The sequence below is a fragment of the Carlito syrichta genome, unplaced genomic scaffold (genome assembly GCF_000164805.1).
Source record: "Carlito syrichta isolate Samal-C Ts95f unplaced genomic scaffold, Tarsius_syrichta-2.0.1 Scaffold288945, whole genome shotgun sequence".
NCBI classification, from domain to species: Eukaryota; Metazoa; Chordata; class Mammalia; order Primates; family Tarsiidae; genus Carlito; species Carlito syrichta.
Genome location: NW_007233041.1, coordinates 24,469 through 51,619, shown reverse-complemented (window position 1 = coordinate 51,619; position 27,151 = coordinate 24,469). Strand labels below are relative to the sequence as shown.

Sequence of the window (27,151 nt, the reverse complement as noted above, 5' to 3'; positions counted from 1 at the left end):
GGGAGTGGCCACTGCACTCCAGTCTGGGCGACAGAGTGAGACTCCAACTTAAAAAAAAAAAAAAATTGAAAATTTGAATGATACAGTCAATTTACTAGCAAAACAGAATTGATAAAACTGACTCAAGAAAGCCTTAATAAACTTACTGCCATTAAAAGAATCAAGTCAGTAGTTAAAAATCGCCTCTCAAATAAAACTTCAAGTCCAGACAATTGTAACTAGAAAGTTCTAACAAATGTTTAAGAAACAGATCACTCCAAATTATTCTAGAATCTAGAAGGAGAAATGCTCCACACTTAATTTATTAAGCTTGGATAACAGGTTTCAAACACCAAACTGGGATAGCATGAGAAATAAAAACCATAGGCCACACTCACATTATGAATATGGGCATAACAAGCAAATTTAATTTTTAAAATGTGAAAAAAATATATTATGAATATCCAAGAGTATTTTAATAGTGAAGATGTAGGAATGTATTTTAGCACAGTATTTTATTTAGAAAGAGAAAAATGATCAACTCATATTGAAGAATACAAAGCATTTGATGAAGTTAAATACCACATCAAGATGAAAACTCTGACTAAAGTAGAAACAGAAGCTTTCTGTTTATGACCATGATGGAGTAACAGAGACTGAACTTTGACCCACTGCATTAGATAACTAGAAAAGTAGAAAAGACATGAAATAACTGTTTTTGATATCTTGAATAGCAGGCAACTTAGGAGTTTGATCTCTGAAAGAAGGAAACAAATATGCCAGACCACAAAGCAGGAAGAGGGATCTCAAGGAAAGCACAGCAACTTCACACAGTTGAGGAGACAAAGATCAGAATTCAGGAAACTTGAGGTGGCTGGAAGTGGTGTGGCACAGCCCTCCAAAGAGGAGGTAGCTATGCAGAGAAAGAGTTCCAAAAGTTTGCACAACAGTCCTCTTAAACCTCTGTTGAATACTAAGATCCCCACATCTTTAAAATAAAAATTAAAAGAGGAAAAAAAAAATTCTTCAGGAGATTCCAATGCACAACCAAAGTTGGGAATTGACAAACTATTATTGTATTCAAAGTCCTATGCTAAATTCTGGTGCTGTAAAAAAATAAAATGCATGCCTGTTAAAAAAAAAAAAAAAGATCCACATATGTACAGTGAAACTCCATGAAGTCTGGTAAAGAGTGACTGGAAAGCTGTGAACTGAACAGTTCTCAGAATCCACAAAGGGCTAGGGATCATTTGAGTTTCCAAAAATCAGTCAAGAAACTACTTGGTGATCACTTGGGCTATTCAATAGACACCCTAGAAGACATATGCCCTAGAAGCGTGGCTAAACTATCCTTGTATAAAAACTATACTAAACTGGTTCTAATCAAGTTTAGAAAGAAGTCTCCAAAGAATAAAACCAAACCAAAAGTACATTAACAGCCTACCAGAAAAAAATTGTTCAACAGTCCTTAAAGAGAGACAATAAAACCCAGACAATCAAACATAAAATTGACAATGTCACTATCAACTCAATGATTCCAACTCCATAAAATACAAAAAAACTATATCAAGGTACATTATAATCAAATTGTTAAACAAAAAAGGAGAAAGAAAGATAGAAAAGAAAAGTAGCTCTTGGGTCCTCACTTCCAGGAAGACAAAGAAAACAAGGAGCAATGATTATGCCAAAAAGGGCTGATGTGTGCCCAAGGACAAGGCTATTAAGTCTGTCTTTCAAAACAGTAAAGGCTGCAGCCATCAGGGACATTTCTGAAGTGAATGTCTTCAACTACAATGTGTTTTCCAAGCTGTATATGAAGCTGCGTTAATGCCATTCACAGCAAAGTAGTGCCATTCACAGTAAAGTAGTCAGGAATTGATCTCAAGAAACCCACAAGGACTCCACCCTCAGGTCCTGCTCCCTGACCTCCACCAAAGCCCATGTAAGGAGTTGAGTCCTTTGAAATGAAAGAAAAACTGTTATTTGGAGACAACTTATACTTAAAAAATTTTAAAAACAAAATCTTAAAAATAGTCAAAGAAAAAAGCATTACAGAGGAAAAGAAAAAAAAGTCTGAGAACTATTATAGTAGAAGCAATGCAAGCAAATTGGAAGAAAATAAAATGACATTTTCTTTCTTCCTTTTTTTTTTTTGAGTCAGAGTCCCATTCCATTGCCCAGGTTGGAGTGGAGTGGCACACTCATGGCCACTGCAGCCTCGACCTGCTGGGCTCAGGCAATCCTTCCACCTCAGCCTTCCAAGCAGCTGGAACCACAGGCGCATGCCACTACACCTTGCTAATTTTTTGATTTATTGTAGAGACGAGCTCTTGCCAAGTTGCCCAGGCTGGTCTCCAATTCCTCAGGCAATCTTCTTACCTCTGCCTTCCAAAGCGCTGGGATTACAGGCGTGCATGAGCCACCATGCCTGGCTAAAATGACTTTTTCAAAGTGCTAAAAAAAATTTTTTTAAACTCAATCTAGATTTCTATATTCAGAAAAAAGTCTTTGAAAAATGAATATAAAATATAGACTTTTCAGACAAACAAAAGCTAAGAGAGCTGTTTTCTAGGGAAACTGACTTGCAAGAAATGTTAAAGTTCTTCAGAGAGAAGAAAAGTGATACTAAGTGGAAACATGAATCTACATAAAGAAATAAAGAGTATCAGAACTGGGAAATATGTGAGTAAATATAAGAGACATATATTTTTCATTTTTAAATTTCTTTAAAAGATAACTGACTTTAATAATCTTTAAAGATCCAATTGAAAAAAAGCCAATATATTATGGGATTTACAACATAGTAACAAATAAAACATATGGCAATAATGGCACGCATCACAAGGAGATGTGAAAGTCAATCTTATGTAATAAGCTATAAAATTACTTCAGTATACACTGTGGTAAATTAGAGGTTCATACTATAAATGCTATGAAACTCATTAAAATAGGCATAACTAAAGAAACAATTTTGGAGATAACATGGAATACTAAAAATATTTAAGCAACCTGTAGAAGACAGGAAAGGAGAATTACATAGACTATGTGGAACAAATAAAAAATAGCAAATGGTAGATTAAAACCCAACCATTAAATGTAAATGGCCTAAAAACCCCAATACAAAGGCAGAAATCATAAAGCTGAATAAAAATAAAACCCAACTATGTGCTGTCTTATAGAAACTTATTTTACTTTTTAGAGAAAAAAGTCTCACTCTATCAACTAGGTTGAAGTGTAGTGGCACAATCATAGCTTGACTCAAATGATCCTCCACCTCAGCCTCCCGAGTAACTGGGACTGTAAGGATGCACCACCACACCTGGCTAACTTTCTTTATTTTTAAGAGAGGGGGACTCTCACTGTGCTGCTGGTCTCAAACTTCTGGCCTCAAGTGAATCTCCTGCCTCTGTCTCCCAAGTAGCTGAAATTACAGATGTGAGCTACCACACCCAGCTATAAGAAACTTAATTTTAAATATAAAAAAAAAGATAGGGCTGAGGTGAGTGGATTGCCTGAGCCTGCGGGTTCGAGACCCGCCTGGGCAGCGAGACCTCATCTCTACAATAAATCAAGAAATCAGCCAGGTGTGGTAGCACATGCCTGTAATTCCGGCTACTTAGAAGGCTGAGGCGGAAGGATCGCCAGAGTCCAGCAGTTCGAGGTTGTGGTGGCCGGGAGCGGCCACTGTACTCCAGTCTGGGCGACAAAGTGAGACTCCAACTCAAAATAAAAATTAAAAAACAAGATAGGTTAAGGAGTAAAAAAATGTAAAAGATATAGTATGCAAATATTGCTAATTTTAAAAGCTGAGTGACTTTTTTATTAATATCAAGGTAGATATCAGAATGAGATATGTTACCAGTGATAAAGATGACATTACAAAATGATAAGAGTCAATGCATCAAGAAGATTCATAGAATGTGGCCACCTAAAGCTGTCCTTGCTTTTTATATAGGTTGGCCTGAAATTCCAGTGGTCTCAGTAGCCCACGTTAATGAAAGGATCTGGCAGACTGAAGGAGCCTGGAACCGTGGGCTTGCTGAGTCTTACACTATTTTAGGCATGAGTGTGTATGAGTGGGAAAGTCTAGGAGGCACTGCGGGATCCATCTCATTATCATAAAAGAATGTTATTATTTTATTTTGTTTCACTTCCTGATGCTCCATCTGTCCTCCTGGAAATTTCAGTATATCAAGTCTGCCCACAACCTTCCAGAGCAGGGACCCCCCTCTGCCTTACTCATTGTGTTATCCCAGCCGTGAATACAGTGCTGCAAATTTTGAGAGCTCAATGCATGTCTATAGAGTGAACAAATAAAAGCCTCCAGGTATCAGTTACAGAAGGAGGATTTTGGGTTCCTAATCACCTTTGGATTGACTCTATGATAAGGTCTACTCTTTGTCTATTCCTCTCTGTGCAGGCCCCAGAAGAAACAAAATCTAATAGGGGTAGCAGCAAGCAGAACACTAGGTTCATGGTATACATCACCTGCCTCAACAGAACTAGGAGAGCCTTCTGAAAATGCATTTTGCCTACCTCGCATCCCTCCTACCACCCACTTTCCAGGACACAAAAACATACCACATCGCTAACAGATCATCATCAAAAAATGCAAAAACAAAGAGGATTCCAGTTTAAGATGCCAGATTGACTACACATGTTGACCTCTGCTCCCCTTAAAACCCCCTATAAAATGCTGTCTAGGAATATTTTGAAAAGGTGAAAACCCACAATGACAAAGAGAACAGGATAGAATATGACAGCATCAAAAATCTGAAAACACAGATGGATGAGTAGTAACTCTCTTGGTAGACGAACAACACAAAACCTAAAAAGCAGCAGGAAAAACCCAGAAGCAAAATGATTATCCTGCAGAGACCCAGAGAGATTCAGGAAGTAGTAGCACTCACCAGCTACAAAAATGGGGATAAAGGCAAGGCTTAAAAGAGCAGAATGGTTCAAAGTCTTTCTACGGAATAATTAGGTCCCATATGACCTCACTCTGAGCAACCAGGGTACTATGTCTTCCATACCTAGGAAGAAGACAACTAAGTCTCACTCTCAGAGAGAGTGGGTACGAGGCCCAGTAAAGGGGAGGGGCACCTTGACAAAAACTGACAGTTTAATGAACAATCTGTCTTTCTGCAGGCCAACCCTCAAGCTCCTTTCCCCATCGCAGCTCTGGCTGCCAGCTTTACACCTTGAAGATTTATTTTTGGGGAATCTGTCCACACAAAAGAAAAGATGTGAGGCTAATTGGGAGAGCAGAGGGTGCAGAAAGAATAGCCCAGTCAGATGTCTCTAGCCTTAGGAGGTTTAACACAAGGGAATATAAGGAAAGTTCATTTTTGATGACCAAAAATTGGTAACTGCTATAATTATCATCTTTAAAACACACACACACACACACACACACACACAATCAGAAAATATTTACTTATAGACACTATATATATCAGAGTTTTGTTAGGCAGGTAGGAGCCTCCAGATTCTGAGAGAAACAAAGAAAAAAGGTCACCAAGATCCCAGCCATACTCCAGAGACCACGAAGCAGCCTCAGCAAGAACAAGGAGAACTTTTTATTCTTCTGCTTTTATTTAGAGCAAGGCACACATCAAAAGCACATGCCTGCTGAGTTCCAGGGGCCTGATCATTCTCATGTATTTCTCCAGCAAGATTTTATAAAAATGAAGTAGGCACTGCTGCATTATTTATATGCAGTTCACTGTATTGACACTGCCAGGCCCCCACTTTCAAGGGAAACCTTTTGTTCTCTGCTTAGGGCAGGCTGAACCTGGAGAGTCTCAATCAAACAAGCTAGTGAATAACAAAATAATTAGAGAGAGAGAGGGGATAAATTACCAAGATATTCCTGGCTGCAGCCTTTGGTACATCACAGGCCTCTGATGGCTCTGTTTTTCCAAGCCGCGTAACAGACTAAACTACCAGCCCTGAAGATACAGCTCATGGGGAGATATAAGGACTTGGACTGGCTTGCTAATTGTATCAACAAAGAGACCAAGAGGGCCTTATTTCTGAAGAAATACCACTACACGCATCAGAGCTGCTTCTGTTAAAGAGCTGTCAGATTTCAGGCCTGTTACCATTGATTCTGTACTTCATCAAGACTTGCTGACAGGCCCATGACAGAACGAAATAATATATGCAATGATGCAACACAGGGCAATATTAAATTGCCTTTCGGTTAGACTTGCTGATAACATGGTTCAAATGCAGCCATGACAAAATGGGGAGCATGAAAGAATTGAATGAATAATCGAGTTGAGGAAGTTTTCCCAGGCCCCCAAAAGAAAGCGATCTAAGAGTCAGAAAACAAAAGATCTTGGTGATGTCCCTAGATTTACGGGTTTGGATTTGCCCCTAAAAATTAAGGATGGTACTAATTAGAGGCAATATGAGAGAAGGGAGGAAAATGAAGGGGAAAAAGACAGAAAACAAGCAACAGCTGATGGAGTGTCTGTTATACACCAGATACTGTGCATAGGAATTTTATGTGGCTTGCTGAATAGCACAACAAACATGTAAGGATACTGTCGTACTCTCATTTGGTAGCAAAGGATACCGAGGATCAGAAGGTTGAGCAAGTCATTGGAAGTCTTACCATTAGGAAAGAGGAGGACAGAGGTTAAAAAACCTGCCCTGATCAATGAAAAGCCCACACTCGTTAACTACATGCTTATCCAGGTCCACTCGTGAAAAGATATTTACAAAGCACTACAAAGGTTGGATAGGTCAAGTGAAAGAGTGCAATAATTTTGAGGTATTTGATTTCTTTGTATTTATTTTGCCTGTCATCTCCTTCACTTAATAAAAGAAAAATAGGAAAATGAAGAGATAGAAGGGCTCAAGCAACACAGAGCTGTAAGAAACAAAGAAGTAGGTGCCTTAAGTTTCCTGTGAGAATGTTCTGGCGAAACAGGGTGTTCAGGAGAGGCATACCATAAGCAAAGACACGGTGCCAACAATGAAATACTCCCTCAAGATGTGAAAATGAAGTTTGCTTTTGAGAGAGGCAAGCTGTAAAGTCAACCCAATAACAAGTAAGAGTAAAATATCCAAAATTATCAAAACAAAGACAAAATGGCTTCCAGGACATTCAGCGCTCACAGTAACCAGATGGAAGGCATTCAGGTAACTAAGAAAGAATGCGTAATAAAGCATGACTGGTCTGTGGGCCAGAGCAGAGAAAGGAGGGAGCAGAAGAAGTGAAAGCAGAGGCAAGTGCCAGTGGGTAGAAGGATGAAAATTCCAGGTGGAAAGAACTGCATGTGCAAAGGAAGCAAGGAGCAGCATAGTGTAATGCATTTCAAGGAAACCCTCACTGCACATCCCTCAACAGCTGAGTGTTTCCCATGTGAAGAAAAGGAGCAAAAGAACCATTCAATTCCTTCCTCTCCCTCCTTCCCTCCACAAAATTGTATTAAGCTCTTATAATGTCCCAGGCACAGATGTTGTCTCTTCCCTCATGGAGCATAGAGTTCAGCAAAGGACAGAAATCCATAAAGAGCTCACTCAAATATCTAGTAAGTATCATGAAGGGTAAGTATAGTAAAGAAATGTTACAGAGGATTTATAAAGCATATGGTAACAAAAAACATGTAAACAGGGAGAGATTTGTTCAAGCATACAAAATTATAGCTTGACTAGAGGAATAAGTTTTAGTGTTCTATACCACTGTAAGATAACTATAGTAAACAATAATCTATTATGCAGTCTCAAATTGCTAGACTGAGGAAATCAAACATTCTCAACACAAAGAAATGACAAATGGTTGAGATGATGGGCATGTTAATTATCTTGATTTGAGCACTATATTTTATATGTGTCAAAACATCACTATGTAAACCTTGAATATATGCAATTATTATTTGTCAAAAATTTTTTTTAAAGAATCTATACCTTACCTTAAATTCCTCCACTAAGGAGGGGGAGCTTCAGGGTCAAGGGTTTCCATCGAGCATCTGTTCATTCCTTCAGATTTCAATGGCAGACCCTGTGGCTAAAGGCCATTAAAATGGGGGTGCCTTGTGATGGCAACATCATCAGAACCCTGTCCTTGGGTTTTCCCTGCCTTTCCCCTGGCTTCTTCTCCATTAAAGCAATGTAGGGTTCCTGACTCAATAATATCAGGTTTATTCTGCCTTCTTGGACCTGAGGCTTGATCTTAGCCTTTTGGCTCTGGCCATCTGAAGACTAATCATTGGTCCACCCTCCCTAGCTCTTCCAAACTCCTTGGCTTCAGGGTCCCACTGCAAGGTTTTCCTCTCCCTAGTTTTTCTATGATGTTATTGCTAACAAGACCTATTCCTAACCATAGCTATGTCCCAGTATAACTCAGGAGAGACTGAGGACATATGTACCTATCTCAGTCTGATTCAGAAAGGAAAACTTTGCTAAACATTATACAAGCTCCAATATTAAAATACATCTTCCAGTATCAACCCGCTTTAGCCTATCCTATGACAGGACAACACACTGTGTATCAATAAGGACAGACAGTGATGTCTATATAATCATTATTTTCAACATTCTTCAGTCTTAATGACATTCCTTACCTACCATTCGTTAAGCTGAGCATTGAGTTAATCTGAAGTTACCTAAAGTATGCATATCAGTAACCCTGGGATCTAGTACTAAAGGTAAGAAATATGTGAAAAATAGTATTATTCTAAAGTAACTAGCAGCCATCTGGGAGGGGAGAGGAAAGAAAGGAAAAGCAAGTTATTATATTAATACATGGCTATTTGAGGCTGCTCTGCTTGAAGAGATAATGTATGATTCCTGGCAGAGGATGAGAAACAGGGTAAATTTAAATAGCTACTGCCAATTGGTCCAGTGAATTTCAGTTCTGTTTGGCTATTAAGCCACTTTATAATTAATTTCTGGCCTCTAGAGCATCCACCAAATATCATCTTAACTACAGAATATGCTTCAATATAAATAAGTGAATGAACAAATCATAAAACAAATCTTTTCTTGATAGGCCAAGATTATCTTTACAAATAATGTTAATAGCAGCTATACTATGCTACAGTTTAGCACAGTACCTAGCATATTGCAGGCAATCAACAAATATTCTTTATCTTTTATGAGACATTGACAACTCTAAGAGGTACGGAAAGGCATAATCATTTCCCTCATGCTAAACATCTTAGACTGCTCTACTTGATTTTGTTCAGTGATGCCATTTGCATATATTTGATACTTCAAACCCATGGGAATATTTAGCAAACCTTACGGTTCTGGTCTTCCAATTCTACCCATTTTGGTTTAGGTTCTATAAATGGTGCCACTCTTTTCCCGTGGGGCAAAATGCAAAAGCATTGGAAGCATTCTTTTCCTTTCCCTGTTCTCCCTGGACTCATTGTGCTTCAGGTGACTGCGGCTGCCATCATGACAACAGCCATAATACATGAAGGTCACCATGGTGATGCTCCTGTCAGACACGATGTCAACTGTCCCAGAATCTAAGGAGCTACCTACTTAGTTATCTGTCAGAGCTGAGAATTTTAACATAGAGCAATATCTCTTTGACCCAAGGGAGAGAGCCAAATCAAGATTTCTCAAACAAGGCAAGGAGGTTAAAAACATTAAAAGAAAGTCGGTGATTTACAAATACAGACCTGAAGCTCTCATAGCTTTCAGAGTATCTTATCTCTAAGAAAGAAAAGGAACAGGAAATGAAAATGGAAAAGAAAAAGGAACAGAAAAGTGGTCTTAAAACTAGGTTCTCAATATCCTTCAGGGATCAAGATCCAGAAACTGTCAGAAAAATATTCCAGCTCTTCAGAAGAAAGATATATTCAGAGTTGCTATGTATGTCAAACATATGGTAATTTTGTAACTTTACCACTGAAGACATTCAGAGTATATATCATCTCTCTGGCCTCAAGGGATTAACAGTGTGTCAGGGGAGAAGAGCACCCTAAAATCATCTACCTAATATAGGTAGAATTAGGCTTGGAACCCAGACAATTTGCTTCATAGCCCCCCTTTTTAAAACTATCCGAGCTGCCTCTAGAAACATACCCTCTGCGTGATTGGTGAATTTCATGAATGAAGTATAAGATATTTAATAGACAACAGAGGAAGAGAATTCTATCTGGGAATATTAAGGGAGTGCCACTTAGGAGTAGTAGCTTGAATTGTGAGTCCTGAAATATGAGCAGGAGTTCACAAGGTGAACAAAGGTTGTCAAGGAGACATTTCAGGCAACATACCAAGGCATTCAGTTCAAGCCGGATCCTGCTTCCAGATGTGAAATGGAATAACTGACCTCCTAAGGACTCTTCCAGACACTTGATTTTACTGCTGCTATGAGAAAGGCAGTGCTAAACGTGTACAAAGCACAGGTTTTGGATTAGACCTGATGAAGCCATCATTCACTAGTAAGATATTCTCCCTGTTCTTCATCTTCTTCATCTTTTAAGGAGGGTAATAGTAGTATTTATCTCATAAATAAATTAAAAGATAAGGTGCTATATGAATTTGCATACCACACGCCCAATAAAAAGGAGTTATTTTTGTTCCCATTGTTTTAATCAGCATCAACATCATCATATCATAGCTACTTCTTTGAAAGAGAATACTAATGAAAGAGAAATGTTCAAATAAAAATTCGCTTTAAGACCCTGCTAAGAACACTAGAGAGAAATAAGATGGATTTTTTAGCTCTTATTTAATGACCATTATTTGAACTAAATGAAATAATGACATAAGCAACCCAGCTCAGCCTTGCTAAGCTCAACATAAAATGGAGTTGAGATCAAAGTCTTGGTTCATATCTTAAACTTGAAAACCAGTGTTGGGCCCAAATGATGCCCCCTCTGCAGTTAGAAGCAAAACCACTCAGAATGCTTTATTAATTCCCAAACACTTCCTTAATTCCCAAACACACTTCTGCCATCACCAAGCATGGCACTGCAGAGATACAGAGGCGAGTATTAGAGCTCCTCCTTGGATTAACTCAGAAGGCAGATGTAAAAATAGATACGTTCACGAAACGCAAAAAGCATTCTAAGAAAGTTTGCAATACAGGTATATATAAAGCTTTATTGGAGGACAGAAAGCTAGAGAAATTAACTCCATGGAGGTTCTAGGAAATTCAATAAACAAATACTAGAGAAAAGTGAAAAGCATGCCTAATGTGTATACCCCGAGGAACGCATGATGAAGAGTACTTAAGTTACCCTTGGTCTGCCAATACTCTGGCTGAAACAAACTCAGTTTCCTGAGCAGGTCATGCTCCCACTAAATTCTGGGCTTAGTCACTCATTCCTGAAGCACCTTTACCTTTCTTGCCCTTGGTAAATCTTAGTCACCTTCAGATATCAATTCCCATGGGAATTCATTCAAGGGTGCACTATTTGTCCCTTTGTTGTGCTTTTATTGCTTCCTATCATCATATGTACTGCATTAGGATCACCTGCTAAATTCCAGACTGTACATTGGGAATGAAAGTGGTACATTCTACATCTTGGACTTCCTAGTAAAGTGGACACACAGTGGAGGTTTACTGTTTGCTTAATCGATAGCTATCACTGGTATCTTCTTTCACAAACAACCACACACATAAATATCCATTTTATTCTTGCATAGGAAGTCTACTTTGAGTGTTGAACTGGAGCTACCTTTGCAACTCTGTCTATAAGGTGAGTTTTTAAATGAGTTCATATTTAAAAACAAACAAACCCACCAACAAACAAAAGAGAGCAGAGGCTTCTCCTCAAGTATAAATCAATATCCTTGCTAAACTGCATGAGCCTGCTTGCTATCCTTTTTAATAAATAGCAAGAAGGAGCTTGTGGAGGTTCCTTAAATGAATAGCCATATGGAAAGGTAAAAGCGCATTTACAGTGTACCATGTTCCCTTTTTATCTCCTTTAGAATTACCATGTGTTTTTCTAATTGAGAGCACTCTTAAGGCTTATTTATAAACCAGATCTGAAAGAAAAAAAATGCGTGGCCTAAATTCACTCTATTTCCCTTGTGTATCATTTCTGTTTCTTTTGAACCTTGCAAAGCAGCTTATAACAAATAAATCATGTCTTATAAATTAAGCAACTGGAGAAACTGAGATGGGAATGGTTGATGGCAAGCTTAAAAAGATACTACCATATATCACTCGGGGTCACAGTACTCCAGTTCCCCACCAGCCTGGTTGGATCGACTGGTTTTAATGGTGTGAGACATATTTCTAAGAACACCTAAAATCAACGATCACTTACTAATCATACCCAGCCCAAGTTGTTTTAGGCAGAAGACCAATAAGTTGAGAGGGTTGTAGTCAATGCTTTCGAAACAGAGAACAAAAAGGAATGTCAGATGGAAGGGAGAATTATGCCGAGGGAAGAGAAGGATATGGAATAATGAAATAACCATCTTTAGGAAGAGAAATATTTTCAGTTGAAAGCAGCTGTTTTTCATTTCTATGAAGGCAATGAGCATAAATTTCAGTAAGGGAGGGTTTAGATTAACTGAGGAAAAGCTGCCTAACTTACAGGGCTAAAGACATGATGACTTGGTATGGGTGAAGATGACAGTCTTCTTTAAGGAAAGGAGAGTCCCATCATTTAAGGTGGCTAGGGAACTGTCTGACTGTAAGAGAGGGGAATGGATTACACAGATGGCTTCTAGTGTTTTCATTAGTATTGTTGTTATTCTGGTTCAAAGATTCTGTGATTCATTTCATTTACTGTAAAGCAAACCTCTTCAATGTCAACAAAAGAACAATATTGAAGAATAATGTTTCTGGGAATTTCAAATTCATGAAAACAGTTGTGCCTAATTTATGATCTTATTTAAATAAAACCACACAAGTTTCCTTTTATATTTCAATTTAATAAAATCTACTGAGTGGCTATGAAGTGCAAATTCTGTGCAAGGTGTCAGGCGCACGGAGATAAGACACATTCTCAGTCCTCAGTCCACTGGAGAAAAAACGAGTCTATCCATTACTGTGGTGTAAGTGAGACATAATAAGTAACATTAAAGAATTGCAAACTGCCACGCAGTAATAAAAGAATAAAAAAAAAGACGATATCCAGTTGGGCTGTCAAGTGCTAGGAAAAATTGGGAACAGAGGAGTAGATTATGAGGTGGGGAATAAAAGTTCATAACATGATAAATGTTATAAACATTATAAACAAAGACACAGAACTAAGGATATTTGAATCATTCCTAGGAGCAGGGAATGGCCTCAATTAAGTTGAACAAAGCTAGGTATATGAGGAAATAAGAAAACCTGAAAGTTAAAAAATAATAATAATGAAAAAAAGAAAACCTGAAAGTTATTTGGGGTCATGCAAGTGACACAGTATGTACATTTCTAAATGTGAGGCAAAAGACATTATCCTTGAGTCAAAATAAATTCATTTCTAATTATTATCCCTCTCAACTAGAATAAATCATATTAAAAGTTGGCATTATCATTTAACAGAATTCCTAATGTCGAAAAATTACAATTTAGGCAATAAACTGATACCTGCCAAACACATGCAAAACTTCTGGCTTCACATGCACTGCAATGCATCAAGCCTTATGGAAAATCTCTCATTAAATAGTCTCTTCTAAAACCCCAATATCTCTCCCTGACGGTCAGAGACCATGTGGGAAGGGTAGACTTTACACCACTATATGATTTTCTTGCCAGCCTATAAATTGGCTCAGATTTCCTTGAAATAGTTCATTTCCTTGAGTCTAATATCATTCTTAGATTGAGAAAGGATCTGATATATTCATATTGTTAGTGACATTTATGTTAAAAACTCCAAACAAAGAATTTGAAGTTAAATGTCTAGCCCCATATTAGTCGATTAGAGCAATCACTGACATCTGCACATGTGTATCCAGACACGTCTCCAAAGTAAGCCACATTCTGACAATTTATAACATCAGTGTTACCATGTAGTATCTTCCTATCTTCCCCCAAAGCAGTCACCAGACCCACTGCTTAGGAAGTCAGATGAAGGGTAAATATGCTTTCGGCCACTACATGCAGTAGGTCCATGAGATTTCATTATACTCTTCTTTTTGCTGTTGTGTAACATTAGAAATTTTCTACAATAAGAAGTAAACACAAACAAACAAAAGTACTGGATTTAATGACACAGAGGTCACTGAATGGTGACCTTATTGACATTCAGTCTGAATGCCTATTCCATATCAGTCACAGGAGAAATAAGATAGACATGATATCTACCCTCCTGAACTCAGGATGAAGCAGGAGGGGCCAGTACTTAACACATAATTACATAAATACTTAGACCACCATAAGTGAGAAAAGTGCAGGGCATCAAGGCATCCTATAAGAGGAGCTAAATTTACTACAAGAGGTCAGGGAAGAACTAATTGGAGAAGGGACATGTAAGTGGGGACCAAAAAGATAAACAAGAGTTGCCCAGTGAAGGAGGAGGAAGGAAAAGAAAGCATCCCCACCAGGGGGGAGCCATGAAGGTCAAGGCGTCAGCTCTGTGCACTCCACCAGGCATTTTTGACACATCTGACTCTTGTCCCATGACAGTCCTGGTGAGGAGAAACAGAAGTAGAAAAACTAAGCAAATGACTTGAAGTCACAAGGCCAAAATTATTCAATAGTATCAGCAACTTCAATTTCTCTTCCAGATCTTCTCCAACAAATATCAGTTGCATAAAATTTTGTAAGTCCTGATAAATGGGTATATGGTGAGGAGAAATTAATGAGGTTATTGTGTTGGTGGGATTAGAAATCAATGAAATTCTAATCTCAGATACTTGTATTAGCCAAAAAAACATGGGTTTATTATGTGCCTGCCACAAAGACAAGCTAGCAGCTCTCCCCTCATCTTACCGTGACTGAGGTCAAACCAGTCTAAAGTGGTGGAGATTGTGTGCTTAGTACAGTTCCTGGCTTCACAGGAGCTCTACTACAGTTGTGTTAGCCTTGTTATTAGGGCAAAAGTGGGCTTATCTCTGTTCACACACTTTTAACCTTCTGGTTGAATCTCTCTCTAGAACTGGCTTCCAACCACGAATCCAGGAGAATGCCCAGTCTGGTAGTGACAGCAGACATCCTCAAACATAACACAAATTAAAACACAGGGCTCCTTAGGAAGCAACAAAACTCTGATACCCACCCCATCTCCCAACACCTATGAGGAAGGAAAGAAGCTGCCAAGGAGATAGAATCATAAGGACTTGACAAGAATCTGGGGATGAAGTATGAAGAAGAGTAGAGTCTCTAGAATGGCATCCTGGGCTCTGGGTCGTTCTTCGAAGATTAAAACCAATGTCTGAAGTTCCGCTTCTGCTCCAATTAAGGGTGGGTCAGGGAAAAGTGGGTCTGTGGTATAGCGTCATGGGAGACTTTGGACAGAGCTTGTAAACACCCACCTCCTATTCAGGTTCTCCTGACCTTTCTCCAAGGACAGTAGTCTTAGGTAGCAGTAAGCAAAGATCACCCCCAGAGGGCTAATTTTAGTCCTGTTTATAACAGTAAATGCCAAAGCGTTTCCCCTTCCTGTGTGGTGACAAGACAATGTGAGGCTCTCGGAACCGTCATTCAGCTTCCCTCAGTTTCCAGCCACAGGACAAGATCTACAAAGAGAAGTGACTGCCTATGCTGGGGAAATCCTATCCTGGGTGAAATTTCCCAGAGAAGAGAGTTGACATTAAAAGCAGATGCAGGAACTCATTTATCCATCCTTTATAATTTCCTCATTTCCTTTATAAATGTTTGTTTAGTGCCTGCTACCTAAAAGGCCCAGAGTGGAGCCTAGGAAAGACACAGGCCAGGGAGGAAACAAACAAGTAATAAGGAGGACAGTGACCCAGGAGGCCACCTGTCAGGGTGGGTGGGCAGAGAAGGCTTCTGAGGATGTGATACATTGGAGCTGAGGCCTGAAGAATGAGAAACAAGGAGACACAGGTATAGGGGAGAGTGGCCAGAGATGCGTAAGATGAGCATGCCACTGTTCTAGGGCCCATAGGCAGAAAAGCCAGAAATGAGACTGCAGATCACAAAAATCACAATAGTGACAATTATGATAAATGCAATGAGGGCCACTTGAGGGGGTCTACATTAGTCCAGGGGCTTGGGGAAGAGTACTGAAGTTGAAACTTGAAGGATAGTGAAGAGTTAGCCACATGAAACAAGAGGATAGAGGGTTTCCGCTGTGGAAAGAGAGATCAGAAAGACATGAAACTAAAAGAATCAGTAAGACAGAGGGATCGTGAAGCCAGTGAGGCTAGAAAGAAGCATGGAAAGGAGTGCACAGAATGGTGGGTGATGAGGCCAGAGGAGCCACAGGGGCCAGGCATCAAGGCTCATCGTGCATGCTACGTGCTGGGAACTCAAACCTGAGGGAAGAGGGAAGGCAACGACAGGATTCAAGCAAGGTGCTGTTGTGAGCAGTTCAAATCCCAACTGTGCCACTTCTTGCCTGTGTGACACTGGGAAAGCTTCTGTCCCTTTGATTCTTGAGCTGCCCAGTGAAGTCAGCTTTTTCCATGCACTCACCCACCCAGTCAACACAGTTTCTTTCTTGTGTGTCTGCTTTGGGTAACCACTGTATCAGGCGATGGGATACAGCAGTGAACAAGACAAAGTCTTTGTACTCCTGAGTCTATATTCAAGTGAGGGCATCGGACAATGCACACACAAACAAGCAAAGACACAGGCTATGGAGGAAACAAGCAAGTGATAAGGAAGACAGTGATCCAGGAGGCAGGGTAGGTAGGCAGAGAAGGCCTTTGAGGAAATGACACTTGAGTCCTGAGGAATGAGAAACAAGGAGACACGGGCAAAGGGGAGAGTGGCTGCAAAGGGTGTGTCTATCTGGGCAAGTGAAGATGAAGACAGGCATGAGGGGCAGGCAAGGCTGGTGAGGGAGGTGGCGTCCAGATGGCTCAGGAGACATTATTGCACAAACAACAGGAAGAATGGTGTATACTATGACTGGAGTTGCATTTTATGATCGCCCGAGATCTAAAAATGGAAAAGGGACTGGAGGGGGCAAGAGTGGAAGTAACGAGATCTAAAGGGGGCTACTGTGCTTCGTTTTCTCGTTGGACATAGCATGCTACATTTTATTTTCCCCAGCTACTGGCTAAATGATCTTGGACAAGTTATTCAACTTCCTTGTGTCTTATTGCCCTCACCTAAAAAACAGGGAACATAATATCCTCACACTGGACCATTGTGAGGATTAAATAAACGTTGTCTTTTATGTCCTTTACATCTATATCTTAGTTATTCTCATTGTCTCACTATTCCTTTCCTGTCCATCGCTGCTGTTAGACTCTGAGTACCTGTCCCAGTGTTTATCCTAGGTACCCTGTAAATTAGGAGTTGTAAATTGTTGCCTGAAGACTTAAATTGGCCCAGAGACATATTTTGTTTGGCTGATGCAGCAACTTCAAATATGTAACCGTGAATGTGTTTGCACTGATGATACAGACTGAATGTGTGTCTTCCCACAAAATTCATATGCTGAAACCTACTCCCCAAGGTGATGGTATTTGAAGGTGGGGCCTTTGGGAGGTGATTAGGTCATGAAGAATTAGTGCCCTGACAACAGGGAAAATGCATTTGCTCCTCTTTCCATATGAAGACAAAGAGAGAAGACAGCCATCTCTAAACCAGGAAGTGAGCCCTTATCAGACACCAAAGCTGATGTGCCTGGATCTTGGACTTCCCAGCCTCCAGAACTGCAAGGAATAAATTTATGTTGCTTATAAGCCATCCAGTCTGTAGTATTCTTTAACAGCAACCCAAACAGACTAAGAGAGCTGAGCACGTCCTGCTCAGTTCCACTGAGTCCCTTCCCCACCACCCTGTCTTGTCTCATCTGCCAGAGTGCTCAGTGTGCCCCGCCTCTGCAGACACTTGAGTTGGTAACCCCTGACAAACACCTGAGGAACCCTTAAAAGTGCTATTGTTTGGAATGTCTGTCACAAACACAAATGACACAAAGCCATGTGATAACCTGGGTCTCTCCAGGTGCCACTAATGCAATGAACCACAGTGTCTGACGTTCCAATTTTCTTCAGCCATTCACCATATGTTTACTGAATTCCCTGCAGGTCCTAGAAACAGGGGGCAAAAGACAGGCACAGAGTCTGCCTCAACTGAACTTATAATTTGGTGCCCACAAGCAATAACACTGCAGAGTTCTCTTGCATGCAAAAGGTATACTGATAGTATATCATACTCGGAAATTTAAGCCTTTTGAACAGACAATCATGTTCTGTTCTTATAATAATCCCATGGAGGTAGATAGCACAAGTATGTTATTCTGTTTTGCAGACAAGCAAATCAAGGATCAAAGAAGCTAAGTATATTGTCCAAAATGGCATGGCCCATAAGTGGTGGATCTTAAATTCCTAACTCTTGTTCCCAATAAAAGCACTGCAACCAGGAAAGGGTTAACTCCATTTGTGGAATGACCCATAATGTTTTCTCCTTGCAGCATGCTACAGCTCTAGAGTAGTAAAAGTGAAGTTGACACCCAGACACTGACCAGCACGTGGACAAGGTAATCTAGAATGGCTTAGATGGTGAGAAAATCATGACAACAGGGCTGGCGAAGAATGAGAGGCTTGAGTTTCCAACAGGGCTCCTGCTGGGCTCTATGTGTCACCAATGACACATCTGGAAATAAAAAAGAGAAATCAGGAAACAGAATGCAGCCCCTGCTTTGCCAGGAAATTTACAAAAGCATAGTTTTGGTCAAGGCAATGAGATGTTGCCAGGTGGTACCAGGCCAGCCAGACGCTCTGCATGACCCAGTGAGAGCTGCTCCAGGGGGACCCTCTCTGGTATTCCCCGTAAAGGCTTGGCACACTGAGATCATCGCAGCTACTACCACAGACAACCTGAGAGCATCTTAAACCCAAACCCTGTGCTCCAGACACACAAGGCCTGGAAAATACATCATCATCTTTGAGAGATCCAGCAGCCTTACCAATCCTGGAAATGCCCTTGTGGGATATGAACACTACTTCAGGCTCCTTGGCCTTCATTTATTTTAATCAATGATTCTTAACCAGGGGATTTTGTCTCCCAGGGAACAGCTGGTAATGTCTGGAGACATTTTGGGTTTTTCTTACTGGTGTGGGGGCTGTGCTACTGGCATCTAGTGAGTAGAAGCCAGGGATGATGCTAAACATACAGCAATACACAGCAGGACAGCCCCACAACAAAGAATGACCGGGCCTAATGTGTCAATACTGCCAAAGTTAAGACGTCCTTATTTATTTTTTTACTTTTTTGAGTTGGAGTCTCACTCTATTGCCCAGGCTGGAGTACCGTGGCACACTCACAGCCACCCCAGCATCCACCTGATGGGCTCCAGTGATCCTTCTGTCTCAACCTTCCAAGTAGCCGGAACTACAGGCATGAGCTACCTTGCCCAGCTAATTTTTTGATGTATTATAGAGAAGAGGTCTTGCCAAGTTTCCCAGGCTGGTCTCAAACCCATGGGCTCAGGCAATCCATTCGCCTCGGCCTCCCAATGTGCTGGGATGACAGGCTGAGCCACCGAGCCTGGCTGAAACCATGATTTAAATGTCTAAAATACTTACTGACTATATGTTTAGCCTTGAGCTGAGCACTACAGATACAAAGATGAGCTGGATAAGACCTTTTTCTCAAGAAGTTCAGAATCTGAACACTTCCTCTTCCTACTACTTTCACAACATCTACTAGAGATGCACCACTACGACTACTACCGTCACTGCTGTTGCTGCTGTTGCTACTACAGACAGACAGCAGGCACAAAGGATCGGGAAGGAGAGACATCTACTTTTTCTGGAACATGCCTCCTAACTATGGGAAATATCTCTTCTTTTCTTTATACCCACAACACTTTCAACACCAAATGACCAAGGTGGGGGGTTCCCACATTAACCAGGCACCCACTGGGGGTCCTACAATTCGATTCTGAACTAACTACCTAGAGTCAGGGCAGATCCCACAGGCTAAGGCCTCAGTCCCACAAGACTGCTCCCACGTCAGAAGCCAAACAAAAAGTCTGGGCCTCCGTACTCTTGTCTGACCAGCTAGAAATCAGAGGGTTTCCACAACCCCTCTTCAGGTTTGATACTTCGTTGTAACAGCTCACAGAACTCAGGGAGCACTTTACTTGCATTTACTGGCTTACTCTGAAGAATACGAATGAACAGCCAGGAGACACACAGGGCACACGGTATGTGGAAAGGAGTATGGGGCTTCCGTGCCCACTCTGGATGCAACCCCTCTTTGTACCTCAATTCATTCATCAACCTAGAAGCTCTTCAAATCCTACCTTTTAGGGAATTTTAGGGTGGCCTCATCAGGTAGACATGATTGATTATCAACTCAGTCTCCAGCCTCTCTCCTCTCCCCAGAGGATGAGGAGTAGGGCTGAAAGTTTCAAGCTTCTACTCATGGCTTGATTTCTTTTTCTTTTTTTGGTGACTAACAACCATCCTGAAGCTATCCAGGAGTCCGATAAGAGCTGCCTCATTAAAACAAAAAAGAGGCTCCTATCACCCAGGAAATCCCAACTGAATTAGGAGCTCTGTGTTAGAAGCCAGTATCAAAGACCAAACATTAGAAGGGAAGATATTCCTACCACCTGGTCACTCAGGAAATTACAAGGCTTTTAGGAGCTCTATGTCAGGAACCAGGGACAGAGACCAAACATATACTTATTAAGTCACATCCCCAAAAGGGAGAAGGTGTGTTTTCTCATCCATTCTTCATCTTGCTGCTTGGAAGGAAGCCGTGGTTGAAAGCCACCTTGGATCACGCAGACAAGGGCATCACATTAAGCACAGTACAGGGAAGAAGCCACCTGGGTTCCTGGATGATCTCATAGAAAGCCTCTATCTCTGGACTACCAGAGAAAGAAATAAGCTACCTTATTTCAATCATAGGTAGTACAATATCCTAATAATACAGAACTGTAGAGGTTGAAGGTACAGGTCAACTGAGGAAAGGGCATTACTAGCAAAAGAAATAGCATAAGCAAAAATATAGAATTGGAAGAGAATTAACAGGATCCATTAAGATTGATCTCTTCTACCAGGAGAGTGATGGGGGTGAGACTGGAGAGTCGGGGGCCTCTAGATCACATCGGGTCTTAAATACCACACTAAGGAGTTAGGACTTGTTTCCTGCAGGTGGTGAGATGCTATAACGACAAATCATTAAGTCATATCCGATTCACATTTTAAAATAATACTGGTGGTGTATAAAAATGGGTTTGGTGTGGATGGGGGAGAAAGGAGTGGTTAAGTGACATGAGGTAAGAGTTGGAGGAAATGCAAGAAGAATGGCTGCAGCCAAGGAGCTCAGTTAGGAGGGCAATGGATCCCAAGATATTTAAGAGGCAACATCATTGATTATACCCATCACTTAGCTAACAGTGTGGGTATGGAATGTATGCCATCTATGTTTTGGGTTTGAGTCATGGACAATAGGACCTTTACCATGATAGAAAACACGGAAAGAAAAGCAAATCTATCTTGGGGAAAATGAGTTGAGCCTGAGGTGACTATGGGCCTAATGACAAGCTTGTTCTTCAGGCTGGAGCTCAGGATGGTGCAGGACTGACATTCAGATAAGTCATCAGTGGAGAACAGTGTTTGAAGTCATGGGAAAGTGCAACATTTCATTGTTGTATGATAGCACTGAGGTATGTGACCAACTGTATTCAGGTCAATCTCCAACAACAAATGGAAGACGCCCACCAACTCCTTTTCATGTTTACTGTGGACCAAGAGTTAAAAAAAAAACAACAAAAAAAAACCCCACTAAAGGTTAGGGGCAACTGGTCAAAGTTTCAAAATAGAAAAATGCCTAGAAGGCAATAGGATCTTATCAGAAGCAATTCTAACCCTGATTGGACCCAACTCTAAGACTACATGCAGGACCCATGAACATAACTGGCACCCGTAAAAGACATTCACATCTTCAAATGTGATATAAAATGTCTCACTGCACTGGGATTTTGCATCAAAAAGACATGAAATGAATCCAACTCCAACATTCAGGGTGGTGCGCACCAAAAGGTACCACAGAGAACATTCAGATATAGCTTTCAAGGCCCTTGGAGCAATACTTTGTCTTAAATAGAAGTAGGCGTTGACACTGCTGTGAAAGATTTGCCAGTGGCTCCAGTTATCACAGGGGAGAAAAAGCCAAGCAATTATTTTCTCCCCAATTATGGCTAATTCTCTGCAAGTTAATTCTTGGGTTTGCTAAAATGGGACCAGAAAATTAGCCCTTCGTCTGCAAGTCTGAAGATACAGGACCCAGCAGCAGCTTATGACCTGGGGCTTATTCTTTATTACTTCTTAAGGAGTGAGGAGGGGGCAGCGAGAGGTGTTTTGACTTAGGTACCATTTAGCCAAGTGGAGAGAAAAATTTCCCTTCAGCTCTGAAACAGGATCGTGGAGCTATAAAATTTATTGGACACAATTCAGGCAAGGGTGTTGGGAGAAAAGAATCAAAGAAAGAACTATGGGCTAAGTTCAGAAGAGTGTAACGAAATCTGCACCTGTTGTCACTCACTTATTACCCCAGATCTCCCAGGCAGCTTAGATTTAAACCAGACAGGCCTGAGGTCCAGCCTAGTCAACATTGGCCTATTTTACCTATTAGCACAGAGTGAAAAACATGTGTCATATGTGTGCTGTTTGTGCACACATATGTGCACACCTGGGTATGCATGGGTGCACATACATGTGTGCCGAAAATAAACTGAGAGGGAGGGAGCCTGGAGGAGAATGAGACTTAGAGTTGTGTGTGTGTTGGGGGAGGAGAGGCAGGAAACAGCAAACTTTGCCAGCAAATCACTTTAGCCCAGAAAATGCAAATTCCAGATTCCCTGATATTTGCTATTTGAGGGTTTATTTTCATGTCTGGTTTGATCAAATCCCCAGAATAGTTTTCATAAAAGAAAAGTAATAGCACCAAATAAATTGAGTTGATTAGAAAGAAAGGTACCCAAGGAAAAAATATCCAGAGAAGACATTACTGAGGTATAAAATAATATTCCATTTATTCTCTGAAGACCTCCATTTCCACACGGACTTTAAATCTCTGTATATATATTTATTACTTTTTAACCTGTAAGTTTCTAAGCTTAAAAAAGAAAAAAACCAGAATTATAGAAATTAACTTTATCAGGGCCCCAAGAATTTACTTTAGGTAAACGTCTACTCCAGGTCACCCCTCTTTAACCTTTTATATTCAGTGCAGCCATACATTTAATTGTCTCGCATTTTCAATTTTCATGAGACTAAAGAAAGTTGTCTGCTACGTGAACTCAGTCACACTAAGTGGCCTGTCACGTGTCACACTTGCTGAGCACTCCCAGACCAAAGGAAACCCCTCAGCCCCAGCCAGAGAAAGGTGCACGGAAAGAAGGACAAGGTCTCCTCCTTTTTCCTTTGGTGAGTAAAAGCCAAGATTTCCACCAAGTTCTGGAGAACAGAATAGATGTGAGAGGGATCCTCACCCCACCTTTCATATCCAAAAGCATTTCCTAATGCTGCCAAGTAGTCCACTCAGGACTCACTAGTACCAAAAGGTGCCATCACAGGCCCCAGGGGTTGGCAGTCCTCAGCGCAAATCCAAGTCACATGACCTTGGAACAAGATGCCTACCTCTCTAAGTCCCAGTTATCTCATCCAAGAAATAGAGTCATAGCTTTTAAAGTTTAAATGCAATAATCCAGGAAAAGTATCCTGCAGAGTCCCATATGTTACTAGCACTCAGTATATGTTCTTATAATTTTAAAAGTACTGTGTAAGCTCAAAAGAGCTGGGCAAATAGCAGTTAATTGGATCTCTCAAGCAACTGTCTGATCTCTGTGTACTTACAGGCAATGCCATACACACTGGCATTTAATTACTGTACTGAGGTATCCTCCAGTTGGAAAGCATAGGGTGGTAGTTCAGCACTCTGGAGGCAGACAAACCTGGGTTCCAATTCCAGCTCTACCACCTATTAGCTGAGAGACTTTGGGTAAATCATTTCATCATTAAGAGCCTTCGTTTCCCTGTCCATAGGATGGAGGTTGTATGATATAACAGAAATAAAGTAAACTCTCAACAAAATCTGGTTATGTGTCTATTACTCACTATCATTAATAGAGCCCTGGGTAATTTTTAAGACTGGAAAATGTTACATGATCCCTATAGATTGCCCTGCAGGACACATGGAATCATAAAATAGCAGAGGTAGAAATGACCATCAAGGCCCATAATCCCTACCATGTGTACCACAGTCCCTATCCATATACTTGGCAATCATTAATAGTTGATTGTTCTTTCTCACCTAGCTGAGACTGGCTTCCCAGTGATCCCCTATACTGTGCTCTAGACAGCCATTTCCAATCCACAAGAACTGACATGAGAGCTAATCTATCTGCTGTCCCCAATCCAGTCCCCCATCCCACGTGAGAGATGAGAAAGCAGAAAGCTACCGAGACTAAGTGACTAGCCAAGGGTCCCCTACCTAGTAAGTGACAATCCTGGCCCCACAACATGGACCACCTAACTCCTCACATGTTGTTACTTCCATCCTTCACCCAGTCTCTCCAAGTTACCAATACATCCTCAGGGAAATGATGGAAGGTACTCTGTCAGCCTCGTCTTCCTCCTCAGGGCTGCACAGAGGGGCTGCTGTACTTAGCAGATTATTTGTAGTCTAATTCTGAGAGGTCCCCTTCTGTGGCAGGTGGGGGGCAGAGAGTAAAGCATCTCTCAAATGTTTTGATTGAAAGCAGAGATTTACAGATGTTCCTGGCCAACTCTAGTTCTCAGGGACATGAGCAAAAACAAATCCTCTCAGTCCAGAGAGCCCGAACTGAAATTTGAGCTACAGCAAAGTGAGTCATTCAGTTGAGGAGGGGAATGCAAGGTAGCTGACTCTCACCTACACCATCTCCTGTCTCACTGGGTCATGAGTACAGCAGTAGCTATGCGGTTGGTGCCACTGACAGATCAGTGGCGGCCTGAGGCCATCTGTTTCTGTTGAGCAGGCAGAATCCCAGCATGCACTGGTTCCAACTGGATTTTTATGGGGAGAGAGGCAGGCAGAGAGGCCGCAAGGGCCCCAGCTGCTGTCACCAGACAGGGAGGCGCCTCCTCTTCACCTCCGTCCTGGGTGCCCTCCACGGACCTGAGTTCCCAGCTGTCTTTGTGGCTAGAGACTCTCCTCGTCTGACTCAGAATATTAAATGTACCCTGTGTCCAAAGGGAGAATTCAAAAAAAATTTTTTTTTCTTTGCTCATATTTGTGATAGGGAAAGGAGGTAGGGTAAAAAAAATTGAACATATTCTCTGTTGCAGGTGGCACCATCTGTTGCAAGATTTCTACTTCCCTCAATTCTACATCACGTGGCTTCCAAAAACAGGTTTTGAAACAAAATAATATCATGATGATCATAATCAAGCTTGTATAAGCACCGCCTATCCAGCCTCACCAAATTGTGGGCAACCACAGTTCTTTTTTCAATGTTAACCTCATCCAAAGTGACTTGGATTTTATTAGAACTGAACAAGACACAATCTAGGCACTAGGGAGCAAGGAGGCAGGTTCCTAACTTCATGAAACAAAAGCAAGCACTATACTTCCAGAAAGTGGTAAGTGCTATGAGGACATAACATATAAATGTAGGGGAGGCCCATTTGAGATGGGGGTCTAGGAAGGCCTCTCTGACGAGGTATCTTTTGAGGTGAGACCATCTGAACAAGAATGGCAAATATACTACCACTTTTTTATATTAACATATATTGTGCTATTATTATTTAGTCCTGAGTTACTGGTATTTTGTGGGTGTAACGCTGTTAGTTCAGACATCAGTCAACAACTTCATTCATCCTTCTTGACTCTTCCCAACTCAATTCCTCCCTCCTTCCCCTCCTCTGCCTTCTTAATATTAAATGTACCCTGTCTCCAGAGGGAGAATTCAAAAAAAACAATAACAAGCCCTCCAGGTGCCTCTTTGCCCCTCAATTCCACAACTCCCCTGCCCTGTCCATCTCCTACTGGGAAAAGGAAAAATCTGACCTCCAGTTGGGCCATCCCTCCCAGACCAGCAAGAAGAAAAAAATTCCTGGAATTGAGAAGAGGTGGTGGTGGTGCTGGGTGCTCAGGTAAGGTGGGGTGGGAGGTGGGTATGTTAAACCCCCTCCTTCCTCCATGCAGCTTTAGGGGAAATGCAGGACACAGGGAGTTGACATCAAAATAACTCCTGCCAGTAGTGCCCAGAGGAAAACTAGCTTCGTAACACCTTCCTAAAGTTTCATATTTGAAACTTATTAAATTTCACAGATAACAAAGTTAAGAATTGAAAATACTCTTAAAATCTTATTCCTTGGTATTACATAAATTACACACTGCAAACTCAATTCCATTAATTTGCTCCGATACCAGCTGATTTGGTGAAAAATAAAAATAGTCAGAGGAAAATAATTTCAGTCAAAGGGAACAGTGAATTCACAGAACCTACAGCAGAAAAGAACTTGGCATGCTCAAGGGAACTCAAAGAAGCAGAGGTGGCTGGAGAAAGGCAGGAGAGGGAGAGATGGCAAAAGACGAAGTGGAAGAATTAGGCAGAAGCAAGAATCTTGACACAGTGAGAACTACAATCAGCATCTGCAGACAGACAGACAGACACACACACACACACAAACACACACACACGCACAAACACACACACGCATGCACACACACACACATCTGCAGAAGGAAAGTCAGGTGTATGTATATAGCTTGTCACTGGAATAGCAGGTCCAATTTTGCTACCTAAATTGAAAGCTCATTCCCCTTCCCCTCTGCTACTCATTATGTTCCCCCTGCCAGAAAAGCCCACCCTTTAAAAATGTAGTTAGTGTTAGGGAAGGATCTATATATATCAGGTGAGTGAGTTGGGGGTACATATCCACTCCCAACTTTCCAATGTTAAAAAAGTACAGAAATGTCAGCTGGGCATGGTGGCTCACACCAGTGATCCCAGTACTTTGGGATGTCAAGGTAGGAGGATTGCTTGAGCTGAGGAGTTTGAAACCAGCCTAGGCAACATAGCAAGACCTCTTCTCTACAAAAAAATTTATAAATTAGCCCGCCTGTAGTACCAGCCTCTTGGGAGGCTGAGGTGGAAGAACTGCCTGAGCCCAG

The 27,151-nt window shown here is 41.1% G+C and overlaps 1 protein-coding gene across 1 annotated transcript in view; it reads right to left on the bottom strand.

Moving 5' to 3' along the window:
- The window catches only part of LOC103256117 (FGGY carbohydrate kinase domain-containing protein), a 325,744-nt gene extending 300,714 nt beyond the window's left edge, over positions 1-25,030 (bottom strand). Inside the window, exon 1 of the mRNA XM_008054012.2 lies at positions 24,905-25,030. The gene's annotated coding sequence lies outside the window, so the exon portion shown is untranslated. The remainder of the gene's footprint in view (positions 1-24,904) is intronic.
- Between the last annotated feature and the right edge of the window lie 2,121 nt (positions 25,031-27,151).